The sequence below is a fragment of the Charadrius vociferus genome, unplaced genomic scaffold (genome assembly GCF_000708025.1).
Source record: "Charadrius vociferus isolate BGI_N301 unplaced genomic scaffold, ASM70802v2 scaffold213, whole genome shotgun sequence".
NCBI classification, from domain to species: Eukaryota; Metazoa; Chordata; class Aves; order Charadriiformes; family Charadriidae; genus Charadrius; species Charadrius vociferus.
In genome coordinates, this window is record NW_009647828.1 from 5,895,592 (window position 1) to 5,909,324 (window position 13,733).

Consider the following 13,733-nt stretch of genomic DNA (forward strand, 5'->3'; position numbering starts at 1 on the left):
GGTTCCCTGGCTTCTTGCCCCCACCCCCCACCACCCCCCCCAAAGATGGAGTTGAGCTTAAAATATAAAAAAGGGACAAACGTACTGGAGGAGGCTGGAGGCCTGTCGAGTCGAATGAGCGAAATACTTACGGTTTGGTAAAAATGTGGAGTGTTCGTTAAGAGACTGAGCCCGTCTGAAGGGTGGTAGTTTCCCAAGACTGCATAGCTGGTCTTTGGCTTTAACTAGGTATTGTCAAGCAAATGAAGGACTCGGTACTGAGCGTTAAGGTCATCGCCTGTACGGATTGTTGAGCTGGAAGGGTGATGCTCACAGGAATCAATGGAAACCTTTGTTTGAGGTCTTGTCTTGTGTGTACAGTAGGTCTACCACATTAACAGCAATAACTGTGGGAGGGACCTAGGAGAAGGATCTCTGTTGCAAAATGCTTGGTTAAACATATCTCATGTCAGTGTATCAACGTTTTTTCATCTGAAGAAGGTGTTTGTGCAAAGTAAACTTTGTTGTGCTGAGATCATGCTGCAGTTTCACACACTGAGTACTGTGTGGTCTTTGCGGTGTTTGTTTTGCAGGCTTTCTAGCCATGTTCGTCTTGTGCCTGTCCTCCTTCTCCACTGTCCTGGCTTTATTCTACTTAGTTCCAAGAAGCAGGTGTTGATTCCCGTTTTACATATGAAGGCTTCTTTCTGTCATCACGAAGTACTTTAAAGCTGATAGCATCAGGCTTAAATTTTAAAATAGCTATAAAGAGCGCTCTAGCACTTTCCACGGCCAGAACATTGTGAAGGCATTTAAAGTTAAGAAGATCATTTTAAGGCTGCATTTTAGATGTATTCCAGTTGTTATCACAGCTTTGGTTGTTACGTTCCTGAAAAATTACTGGCAGTGAGGATCAGTGAGTTGTTTGTTTTGCTGCTTAGGACTTAAGATGAATTGTCAAGGTGCCAGCCATTTAAAAGGTAGATAATATTTTGGACTAATTCTTTTATTTCCACAAACATTCCTTTTCCCTGAAAAATCTTAACAAAAACATACATAAGGGAAAGGAATGTTGTTTGTAAAGTTGGGAATCTAAATAGTAAAAGGGTGAGAAACTCTCATTTTGCTAGCAAAGGTGATGTTTATTGATTCTTCTCAGAACCCATTCAACTTCTGGGTTGTTTCTGTAATCTTTAATAGCATTTTTCATTGTTTAAAAAACCTGCCGAACAGTGTCTCCTCAAATCTTTTGAATGTATCCTCTTAAATGTTCTTAACTGTGAGTCATATATCAAAATATTTTAGTGAGGTGAAAAAGCAGCAGGGAGAAATGAACACTAAGGCTAAAGTCTACTAAAGTAAGTTGATATCTAATCCCATTTTATTCGTTAGGAGGCAGGTGCCTACAAGTCTCTGTGTGACTGAGCCTCTGAATTTTTATTTCCAGTTATTCAAACACTGTGTGTGAAATGAATGTATATAATTTTTTTTTTTTTCATTTTGCCCACCAACACAGTAGCTCAGATATTTCTCTTGGCACTCTGGACACTGGTGATTTTCCCTGATGTGAGAGAAATATGAAAGATTGTAGACTTGTATTTATATCTTTCCTGTTTCCTCCCTCTAGCTTCCTCATGCCAACATCACTAGATAATAGTTGTGTAATAGCTCTGCATTTACAGCATGTTCCACAGAGTGCCTTTCATGTGAAAGAATGTTTAAAACTGCAAAGGGAAATCCCTTTTCCATAGCTGAATTGTGGTTGCTGCAGGAGTGGAAATGGTTCAGCCATTCTTCAACAGTTCAGCTCAGGGGAAGTAAATAGACTTCTTCAGCTGAATCTAGGGGAGCTATTTAAGTGGACAAATTAATACTTGAATATTACCCTCACTCCAGTTCCTTCTCAAGGACAAGAAAGTTGCCAGCTATTCTTCCTCCAAAGTGCTGTGGAATCTTTAAAAAAAAACCCAAAAACAAAAAAAACCAACCAAAACCAAACAAAAAAAAAACCCATCACAACCTACTGATAGAGAATTATGCTAGTCTCATCTGAGAGCATGTAACATGAAAGCTGACAATTTAAAAATGAATGAATGCGAACATTGTTGTCGCAGTGCTTTGCTGAGACACTAATAAACGAGTGATGACAGGAAGCCAGATAGTTCATTCCATATCTTTAGAAGTATGAATAATTATTAAGCTAAACTAGCAAACTGTATGGAGTAATACGCTGAAAGTGGAAGACCTAAAAGCAAGGGTGATCCCTTGTGAAAATATTCCTATCTGGGCTGTTCATTGGCAAACAGTTTGGAGTTGGCTGGACTGTGACTGCTTTAAAAAACAGCTGATCAAAAGGAGAGCTGCAGAAGCATGGAACATGTGCACCTTTTCAGAGCTGCTGTTTGGCTTCTTTTGTTGGCAGCTGTGACAGGGGAAATACTGGCAGAAGATATAATGAGATACTAATTTCTCATGGAAGTACCATGTTTACCTGATTGTTAAAGAGGAGAACAGATAGCAGAATAGGATTATATGAAGTGTATGTTGTTTCTACGCTAAGTCTGTGGAATTGCACAATAGCTGAGGTTAGAAAGAGCCTGTGGAGACAGTCTGGTCTAATAGCCTCCCCTCAACGCAGAGTTGACTAGAGCAGGTTGCTCAGGGCCATGTCCAGACTGTTCTTGATTATCTCCAAGATGGAGACTTCAGCCTCTCTAGGCAAACCCATTCCAGTGTTTGCTGTTACAGTGTTAAAAAAAAAAAATATTGTTTACATGGTATTTTCTGTGTTTCAATTTATGCCCATTGCCTGTTGTCCTTTTACTGGGCATTGGTGGGAGTAGTCTGGCTCTGTCTCCTTTACTCCCCCTGTCAGGTAATTATATGTGTTGATAAGGCTTCCCCCAAGCCTTTTCTTCTCAAGGTTAAATAATCCGAAGGTTAAATAATCTCTCATTCTGTCTTCATATGCGCCAATCTAACAGATGCTCTGGTCTGTTAGTAGGCTCTGTGGCCTCCTTCTGTACCCGCTCCAGCATGTCCATGTCTCTCTTGTACTGGACGCCATAACTGGACACAGCGCTTTGGATGCGTCTAACTCAGGCTGAGTAAAGGGGAAGGATCACCTTCCTTGGCCCACTGGCCGTGTTTTTCCTAACACAGCCCAGGGTGCTGTTGGCTGCCTTTGCTGCGAGGGCACATTGCTGTCTCATGGGCAACTTGTTCACCAGGACTCCCAGCTTCTATTCTGCAAGCTGCTTTCCAAGCTGTTGCTCTCCATCATGTACTGGTGCATGTGGTTGTTCATTCCCAAGTGTAGGACTTGGAATTTCCCTTTGCTGAATTTCCTGAGGTTCTTGTTTGCCCATTTCTCCAGGCTGTTGAGGTCCCTATGAATGGCAATACAGCCATCTGGCATATTAACAACTCCTCCCAGTTTTGTATCATCTGCAAACTTTGGAGGTGCACTCTGACCCATCATCTAGGTCACTAATGAAGATGTGAAACAGTTCAGGTCAACGTCTTTTCCCACTGAAGCAGAAAAGATGCAAGATTTTTTTTTTTCTTTTTCATATTTGGTTGCACTACTTTATTTTTTCCCATTTATAAGCTTCACGATAAGTTGCTGGTTTTTAACATAGCTTTGTACTTTGATATTATGAGCCACAGTATTTTTGTCAAAGCTTTGAACATATAGCAGCAAAAGTTGTTCAGTGAAAGTGGTTCAGGCAGAACTTGAGAGGGACAGAAGTAACAGAACTTGTAACATCTAATGCACTGTCAGTACATCAGTGTACAAAAAAAAAAAATAGGGCACTTGTAGATCGTTACATGATTTCTAAAGTGCTTTTCAAGTAGAAGGTTGACACAATAAGCTAAACATGGATATTAGTAACAGTTGGCTTTGTACTAACTCAGTGTCCACAGTGGTATCTCATGCTAAATCTGCCTCAGACTGGGTGCTGTGACTCACCGAGTGTGCACTGAATGTCCACGCCGAGCATTCGTGTGCTGCTGAATTATGTGCTTCCTGTTTCGACACATCTCGCATGCATGTTGGCAAACAAGCGTGACACCTTTTGTACTGCTGCGCTGGTCTTCTGCACTGGGCTCTGTGTGCCACTGTGTTTTGAGAAAAATCTGGTACTGTCAGACTTCAGAAGAAGTTTGACATTGGAAAGCTGCTAAAGTAGGAGTTGGCTCCTGTGGGAATCAGTCTCTCTTCCACGCCTGCCCACTCCCTATAAAACGCATTTTAAAGTGATCAATGAAGGAGGAAAACACAGTAAAAGGCAATAAGTAACAGTGTGGACATGAGCTAGAGATGTTGCTTGATTATCAGTACTCCAATGTGCCTGTAGGAAAATACTTCAAGAAAAATACTCTCAAACATTTTATGGTAGACCTCCTGTTAGTTTCTTCAAAGTGAATGTTTATCTGATGTTCCAGTTCACAGTTGCAGCATACTTGATTTGTAGTGTTTTCACAGGACAGTGCCCTGTGATCTTGTGGGTTTGGTTTGTGTACATTTTCTGGTGTAGAAATAATATGTTTTTATGGTAGCTAACATGTTGGGGTCTCTGAATGTTGACATAAAGCAAGAATATCTGTGAAATCTTTGATTCTTTGCATAGTGAATGTTTTCCAAGAGCTGGGAAACAGGACTAAAGATGAGCTTCAACCATTTGCTAGATAACGTAATAGGAAAATGCTTCACAACTTAGTGTGACAGGAGTGGAGCTCTTACTGGCTGTGATGGACCACCCGGAGTTAGTTTTTCTTACCTCTCTAAACCTCTTCCCATGGTCTTTCAATTCAGTAGTTCCTGTATTAATTAGCATAACAGTGCACCTTTTGGGCCTACAGATTTAGGGAAGTACTCTTTTGGCAGATGGGTATTGCTATAAGGGCATGCTGGCAAAATCCATTAGTCCTTGTGAACTTAAGAAACTGCCTTCATTGTACACTTGGTCCCCCCATAGCTTACAGCCTGAAGATACACTATATAGGAAGTACTTGCTAACCCAGAATGTGAAATACACTGTGTTACTTGATTACTTGCAATACATTATTGCTTATTTAAATAAAGCAAGTCTTTGTTAAAAATATCTTTATTTTGATAGCTGGTAATTTAAATGCTTCACAACCTACTTTTGATTCACCTCAGCCTTTTGTGAGTGCTCTGTGGATTACCTTGAGTTATAAACTAGTGAGAACTAAAACAAAGCAGGTAATATATTGAGTAGAACTTTGGTGATTCATATATTCTGATACAGCTCTGCTGAATGAATAATCCTCAATTATTTGTCTGAGGAGAAATGCTGTCACTTCAGCTGGAATAGGTTATTTTGGGAGCAATTTGATTGGAAATGGGATCTCTAGCCTATAGGCCCCAGCTGGTATCATGGTGTCTGGACTGCGCAAACATACAGGAGGACAATGACCTCTTCCATTTAAAGATGTGATAATGTGATTAAAATGAACAAATATTTGGAGAAGAAAGAAGGATCAAAACAAACGAAGGGACTTGCTCAGGACACAAACCTGCTGTGTGACCTTAGCTTAGCAACTCGACTGCTTTTTTGGGTAGGGAGGAATGCGTAGGTTTTTGTTAGTACTTAAATATTTCTACTAAAAGGAGAGAAGTGAAGTAGTTTCTTTTGAAGCATGCGTCCAAGATGGCAGCTATAAACGAGTGTAGTGAAAACAACTGGTCCTTGATGTCCCTAGTGTGGCTTTAGATGGGACTCTAAAATGGCTGTCAATTTGCTTACATAAGGATGTAAGACAGTTATATAAAACTGTCAAATGTTTTTTTTTAAAGCATTTAATTTTGTTGTTGGAAGCCTTGTTCAAAAGTTTGTAATGTATTCAGTATTAAGTTACTAGCAGTTTGTGTGAAAGGATAATATTTTGAAGGATTATAATTGATTCTGTTGAGTAAGTACATTTGTAGCAGATGGATAGTCTTAAGAATTTTTGGTGCTAATTCTCTCCTGTATTGATGTAGCAGCTTTGAATATTATAATGATATTTTCTTTCTAGAGACAGCTGCTCTAGAATATACAGTACTGTCTTCCTGAGTTGTAACACTGACATGTTTTTAACTACGGAAAGCTACTAGGCTTTACACTTCAAAAACATTGAAATTGTTTTTAAAAATAACTGTTTTTTAAAAAATCCAAATCAGCTGCAACTGCATTTAGGCTTATGAAATTATTTTGTCTGTTTTGATCTGTATCTTTTCAAGAGTTTATATTAATTCTTGTGCCTAATTAAACCTAAATCTAGCCATTATTCTAAGCCTCTTATTCCTGAAATACATTACCTTTCCTTTAACTTTGTTTTCCTTTTCTGATTTTGCCCAGAACAAGGAAAAAATATTACTATTTCCAGGCTTTGATAAGCGGTACACATCAGAAGAATTCATTCTGTGAATAAGTGGTGATATAATTTACATTTTGGATGAGTTCAGTGACAAGTAATGATGCTGACTCACTTCTGAAATAATCCAAGAGTTATAGAGGAAGAAATACAGTGTATAAAATACAGAATTTCAGTAATTCTGATGGAAATGCTTGATTGTTATTGGTTGAAAATTTGCAGTAGTTTATTGTACCCTGCCTCATGTATCACAGATGTCCTCTACTTTTCTGTTTTGTTGAAGGTGAGCATGGTGATCTAATTTAGTCTCAAGGAAGCAGTTTAATGCTCCAAGGTGTTTCTTGCTCAGTGTACCTTCTCTTCACACTGTTTGTTTATTAAAACTATTTAGGAGATGCTTAATTTTTCTTCCATATTCCTATGCTTCCTCTTTCCTCTTGCATAAGGTAGAGCTAAGTTGTCTTTGCTTCTGTGTTTTTTGAAAGACAGTTTCATCACTGCACTTCTCTCTTTTTTTCCCCTATCTACTGTGGCTAGGCTTAATTTCATATAAGGGTGCAATGTATGGCATTTGAAAAAGCTTATTTATACCTCAGAAAGCCTTCAACTGAATTATCTTGGAGACCTGTAGATTCATACAAATCTCTGGTGCTTTTCAGGTGTTATAAGCTAACACAATTGAGGAGAGGAGGCACATCATTTTTCTGACCCTTGAAAGGAGAGCATAGTTCTGTAATGGTTCCCCCCACCTAATCTGGTAGGACTCTTATTTTATTTTTCTTTGAACTTTTTTTTTTGTTCTTACTAGTTACCTGACTTCATGTACTTGAAAAGATTTTTTTAAAAAATCCATTTCAAATTCCTTCCTGCCCATGATTCAGTTCATTTGAAAAGATACACAATGTTTGTGTTTAAAGAAATTCTACATTTTATGTGGCAAGGAGTTGCTTTCAGTGTGAGATTGTAATGTTAAAGAAGGGTGATTCACACAGACATCAGTAAAATCGGGATATATAGTTAAAACTTCCCTGCATATGAGTTGGTACTACTGTCAAGTGAGACCTGATTAATTTCTTTCTCCAAAATACAGGAGGAAATCGGATGTTCTACAGAATTGGAAACCTATGGAAAAGATGTTTGTTGTCCATACTGTTTTCTGTGAAAGTCAGTTTTTAGAAAATAAACCTTTGAAAATCATGGTAACAGGAGACTGTGGAATAATTAATGGTCTTACTTTCACCACCAAATAATTCTTCCTTCAATTGTGATGACTTTTTTGAAGTATCACTCATACTCTATAATTTGCAATGACCAAATGATAGCTATACAGACTGGGGTTTACTTTCTATTTTTTTCTGCTACACCTAAACTAGTTTCCTATATGTAGTCACTGTGGGGTGGAAACTCTTTGATTAATGTTGTGGTCTGAAAGAAACTGTTTTGGTTTTAGTTTCCACTTTTATTTGGAATACTTTAGGCTTGAATCTACCTAAGTGAAGAAGGAATCTAGCCTATGTTGTAGGATGTGACCTGATCAGTTTGAGAACTGGTGTGCTAAAGGTCTAATGTAAGGCTAAAGACTTGTGGGAGGATGAAGGCTTACATTTTTCACAAAACTTCAATTATGAAATAAACATGTGCAATTCAGTCTTTCAGTGTTACTGTGTACCAGTTAGGAAAACTTGTGGACAGCATCAGCATTTAAAGTTTCATGCATTAGCCATTACACGTTGGCCTCACATCCTATACCTCTAAAGGAGTAGAAATGCAGGATGTAACGCTCTTTATAAATAAGCTTGTTTGGCTTAGGGAAAATCTTTCTCCTGCGCCCAGTTTTCCCTTTAATTCTCTGGAAATTTTCTGATAAATGCTGGTAAACAATTTTTTCCTGAAGTAGTCTGAGGATCTTTTTGGATAGCTGTGAAGAAAGACAAAGTAGAAGACTTTGTTTCAGTGCTTCTACTTTCTTAAGTAAAATTTTAGTGAGATTCTTAATACATACAATTTACTTTTCCCTTCCAACCAATGGCTTATTGATGCAGGAATACCATCCTGACTAATCAGATATGGAATAATGTACATCAGTTAATGTGACTTTTAAAAAGGAAAGTCATGCCTGGCAAAGATATTGGATGTCTATGTTTTAAAAAAGCAAAAAGAGGTGGTGGTAGATTTGGTTGATAGTTTATTTGTATTACTGAATGTTTTTTGGAAGTATCTGTTACCAGGAACTCTTGAAAGAAAGAAGACAGAAGTCTTTATGTGGATAGGTAACTGGGCAAGGTAAGAAAGAAACATCAAGATTTAGTAGCCAACCTCTGTAGTGGAAGAAGGTTAGAGTTAGTGTTCTGCTAGCATCTCTGCCGGTACTGCTGTTCAGCTGTTTGAACAGCCTGGAAGAGGGAGAGTGAATGCTGAGATGATCTAGTTTCCTTGATGGTACTAAGGTAATCGAGATATTACAGGTACAACCCAGGTGTGAAACATCAGAGGGATAATGAGAGACTGAATTGGCTATTAAAATAGATTAAATTCAGTATAGACAAGTGTAGTGTGATACAGTTTTTAGGTATGGTGGAAAGAAAAACAATGTATGCAATAACTGAGTTGGAAACTATCACTGTTGCTCAGTGGGATCTTGGGGGTTTTAGTGAATATTTTCTGGGAATGATCAGGTTAATGTTGACAAACTTAGGACAAAAATGTTGCAAAAGGGAAGTATGGAGAACCTCAGTAGGTAGCAATGAAAATCCATGGCTGCTTCTTCTCCCAAGTAGTATGAGTTACTCTTATTTTCTGCCTTTCCTCATTCTAAAAAGGATGTAGTAGAACTGGAAAATGTCTACAGAAGGGCGAGAATTATTAGAGATAAAGAATGGCTGTCTTCAAAGAATGGTTTAGAAAGAGCCTCTTCAATCTCAAGAGACATGAGAGGCATAGAAGAGAGTGAATGTTCCCTTTTTTCCTCCAAGAGAAAAACAAAAGCATTTCAAATTAGGCTAGTAGTTGACAAGTCAAAACCAAGGAGTGTTTCTTCACACAGTTGGTGAGGATGTGAAATGTCTCACCACAGGATGTTGCAGTGCTAAAATTCTACAGGTCAACGCCAACCAGCAGAGTTCATGGGTGAGAAACACCCTGTGGTGTTTGTGCTATAAAACTGCCACTTCTGTCTCAAGAAGCCCAAAGAGATTATTTGGGATTAGTAACTTTGTTCTTGGCTTTTTTTTTTTTTTCCCCAAGTGCCATCCCCTTTCTGGGTATTTTCAGAGAAAGGGTAATGAGAGAGGAAGGACTTTTGGTCTTACCTGATATGGCCATTCAAATCTTCACGTAGAGATGAGTTTGGTTTCTAAATTAGCAGTGGGGTTCTGTAATCCAGTCTCTTTCTAAATTCTAATTTCTAATTCATAAAATTAAAGCAGGAAAGGACCTCTGCAGACAGTATAGTTCAGGCTTCTGCTCAAATCTGGACTAACTTCGAAGCTAATTTGATTTGCTGAGGGTCCTGCCTAGTTCTGAAAGTTTCCAAGGGTCGAGACTCCAACCCCTCTGGGTTGCTGTTGAAGTGTTTACCAGCTCTTCTGGTTAAAATATTTTTTTCCTTATGTCCAGCTGCAGTTTTCTTTGCTGCCAGTTGTCAGCTCTGCCTCCTTCCTTTTTGCTCTGTAACTCGGAGTAAAGTCTGGTGAGCTCTTATCTATGACCTTCACCTTTAGGTAGTGGAAGACTTTTATCAGATTGTGCTGCTCCCAACTCCCTGTAGCCGTCTCTTCCACAAGTGAAACAAGCCTGCCCCTCTCAGCCTCTCTTTGAATTGTGTATCCTCCAACCACCTAACCACTGTGGTGGTAGCCTTCTGAATTCTTTCCAGTTTGTCAACATCTCTTTTGTGGGGGAAAGGAAGCTTGTGGGGTGTCCTGAAGGCCACACTCAGTATTCCAGATGAGTCTGCATGAGTGCAGAGCATAGAGAACAATTGCTTCTCTCAACCCACTGCCTTTAGTCTTGCTAATGCAGCCTGATATGTGGTTAACTTTTATTGCTACAAGAGTCTGTTGCTGATTCATGTCCAACCTGCTGTCCATCAGAACTTCATCATCTTTTTCTGCAGAAGTGGTCCTAGTCAGTTATGCCACAGCCTGTGCTAATGGGTGGGGTAGTTTTGTGCCACATGCAGGGCTCTGTTTTTTGCCTTAATTGCATTTTGTAAAGTTGTGTGTTTCTCCAGCTTGTCATTTCTTCTGAACAGCAGCTCTGCCACTCAGCATTATCAAGCACTCCACCAGTTTGTCATTCTCTGTGAGCTTTTTGCTTGTGTGTTCTGTTCCATAGTGTAAGTAGTTGAAGAAGTCATGAATGTTGGAGCTGATAACATTCCTTGGGAATGAAGCAGTACTTGTAATTGGCCACCAGGTAGATTTTGAACCACTGACCATTATTCTTTGAGCCGCGATGTCCATTTAATCCCTAACATGTTGTATTCCAGCCATTCACTCCATGTCTCCCCAGTATGTCTACAAATTTACTCTGGGATACCATGTCAAAAACCTCACGAAACTTAGCATGAAAGACTGCCAGTACGCTCCTCTCATTCAGAGGTAGTCATTTCATGACTTGCTTGACGGTGTTGTCAAGCAAATCTAAACTGGCTATTCCCAGTCAACTTTATGAGCTTGGAAATGGCTTCCATCTGAATTATTTTTCTGTAGCTTTCCCAAGAATTAAGATGAGGCCTGTAGTATCCATGATCTTCCAACTTCTCTATTTGGAAGCGAGGCAAGAAACTTGCCCTTTTCAGTCATTGCAGACTTTCCATGTTCACCATGACGTTTCAGAGATGACAGCAGCTTTACAGTGTCATTGGTGAGCTTCCTCCCTTCTGGTCCCACGTACCTGTATATCTTTAGCTTGCTTTAGACTTCTTGTGTGAATTCTACCTCTCCCCCCAGACTCAGTTGCTCATACCTGATCAGGAAGGCTTAGGAGAAGACCTTACTGATAAAGACAAATAAAGCATTTAGTACTGAGGCTTTCTGTTGTCTTTTGTTGCTAGGTCACAAACTCAATTCTGTAGATGCTTTTCTTCATCTTCCTTATGCTGCTCATCTCCCTCTAAAGTCCTTGTAATTACAATTGCTTATTACTTTGAACGTTAGCTAAATAAAGTGGATGTATATGTTGGCCATGATGGTAGCGAGTGCTGGATTTCTAGCTGTGACTCAGAATGCTTTTCCTCCATCATGGCTCGAGGACTACAACACCTCTGCAGAGAAGATCATGCCATAATTTGTATTTCTTTTGTTATCTTGTACTTTATCTCAGACAGATTGCCCTTCAACAGTGTGTGCCTTTACTTTGTTTGGAAACCCCAGGTGCTGAGTGAGTGTGTGTGTCTGTCATGGAAGCTGCGAGTGTGCGTTGAGGCTAAAACATTGCCACATTCTCAAGATGCCGTTAAGCTGCTTAGTGGAATTCAAGGTGCTAAAATCAGCATAAGAAGTCCAGTCTGGTTGTCTGATTCCCACCAACTTAAATACCATTGAAGTAGTAGAGATTTTTAAGCTTTGATCACTGTAATAATGAACTTCTGTGAGGGGAAAATGTTTTGCATTCAGCTCTCCCTTTCTATATTGTTAAAGGCAATAGAAGGTATGTTCTCATGGCACATTTTTTAAAGCAAATTTTCTCTGAGCCTGTAGAAAAAAGCATGGGCTGAGGTGAGAGTACTTAGGGCAGTCTGTTTCTGGGCTGCATCAAAAGAATTGTGACCAGCAGGTCAAGGGAGGGGATCTTGCCCCTCTACTCCACTCTCGTGAGACCCCACCTGGAGTACTGCATCCAGCTCTGGAGTCCCCAACATAAGAAAGACATGGACCTGCTGGAGCGTGTCCAGAAGCGCGCCACGAGGATGATCCGAGGGTTGGAACGCCTCTCCTATGAGGAGAGGCTCAGAGAGCTGGGGCTGTTCAGCCTGGAGAAGAGAAGGCTCTGGGGAGATCTTATTGTGGCCTTCCAGTACCTAAAGGGGGCCTACAGGAGAGCTGGGGAAGGACTTTTTACTAGGGCATGTAGTGATAGGATGAGAGAGAATGTGTTTAAACTGGAAGAGGGCAGGTTTAGATTAAACATAAGGAAGAAATTTTTCACTATGAGGGTGGTGAGGCACTGGAACAGGTTGCCCAGAGAGGTTGTTGAGGCCCCATCCCTCGAGGTGTTCAAGGCCGGGCTGGATGTGTCCTTGGGCAGCCTCATCTAGTCAGAGGTGTCCCTGCCCGTGGCAGGGGGCTTGGAGCTTGGTGATCGTCAAGGTCCTTTCCAACCTAAACCATACTATGATTCTATGATATATTCAGTTTATGGATGGAGTATTAATTGTGCATGTAGATACATTTAGAAAACCTTAAGAAGAAAAGAAAAATTAATTACCATTAAAATGTTGATAACAAATGTAAAAACAGAGGTAGATGTGTGTTGTGGGATGCTGTGTAGAGAAGTGACTGGTCTAACTTGATATTATTTATGTTTCTTTAAATATTTTTTTACAGACTGATAATAAACACTTGGGAAGTATATACAGTTTGCTAACCATCAGGATACAATATATGCAAGCAGTTAATACTTGCTTTTTTTTCTAGTTTTAATATATATTCAGAAAAATCAAGAAAATGGTATCATTTAGTAATTAATATCTTAATGAAAAACTAATTTTGATGGAAATACATTTAGTAGATAACATCACTGTATTTAAGGGTATTTCAAGTTAAATTTGTGGCTTATAAGAGGAAATATTACATACAGTTGCAAAATTTGAATAGTTTTAGCCGCTTCGTAATTTTAGAACTAGTCCGTCTTGCCTTGGTACCTTATTTGCTGGAAGAGGACTGTGTTTGGGCTGAAGCTCAGAGAGTTAACAGAGTTAACATCACAGTTGAGTTCCTAATTGTAAGCTTAAAAACTGCCTCTGACATTCTCAGCACTGGTGTTTTCTACTCCCTCCGTTCAACTGAGCAACCTAGGTATAGCTCTCATGGCAGTCCTTCCTCCTCTTCCACCAGTTCAAGTTTTTAGACCCAGAAGGATTCTCTCCTAAGTCTTGTCTCCACAGCTGGAGGTTGTTGGAGCATATTCTGGGACAGCACACCAGAGTTTTCTGGCTTTCTAAAACCGGAGCGAAGTAACTCCTGAAATGAAGAAATACTTGGGTCAGGTTATTCAGTTGTCTCTGCCTCTCTGTTAGCACTTAGCACCTGGAAACAGTCATGCTAGACTTGCAGAAGCCTCCAGTCAAGCAAGCTTTCCTTCGCATCACAGTCGCAAAATTTTGATCTTGGAAAAACTTGTGTTACTGTAATTTTACCTCGTGTAGG

General features: G+C 39.6%; 1 protein-coding gene across 1 annotated transcript in view; it reads left to right on the plus strand.

Moving 5' to 3' along the window:
- Nucleotides 1-7,022: 7,022 nt before the first annotated feature.
- The window catches only part of MAEA (macrophage erythroblast attacher), a 45,476-nt gene continuing 38,765 nt past the window's right edge, over nucleotides 7,023-13,733 (plus strand). The window contains exon 1 of the mRNA XM_009882528.1: nucleotides 7,023-7,120. The gene's annotated coding sequence lies outside the window, so the exon portion shown is untranslated. The remainder of the gene's footprint in view (nucleotides 7,121-13,733) is intronic.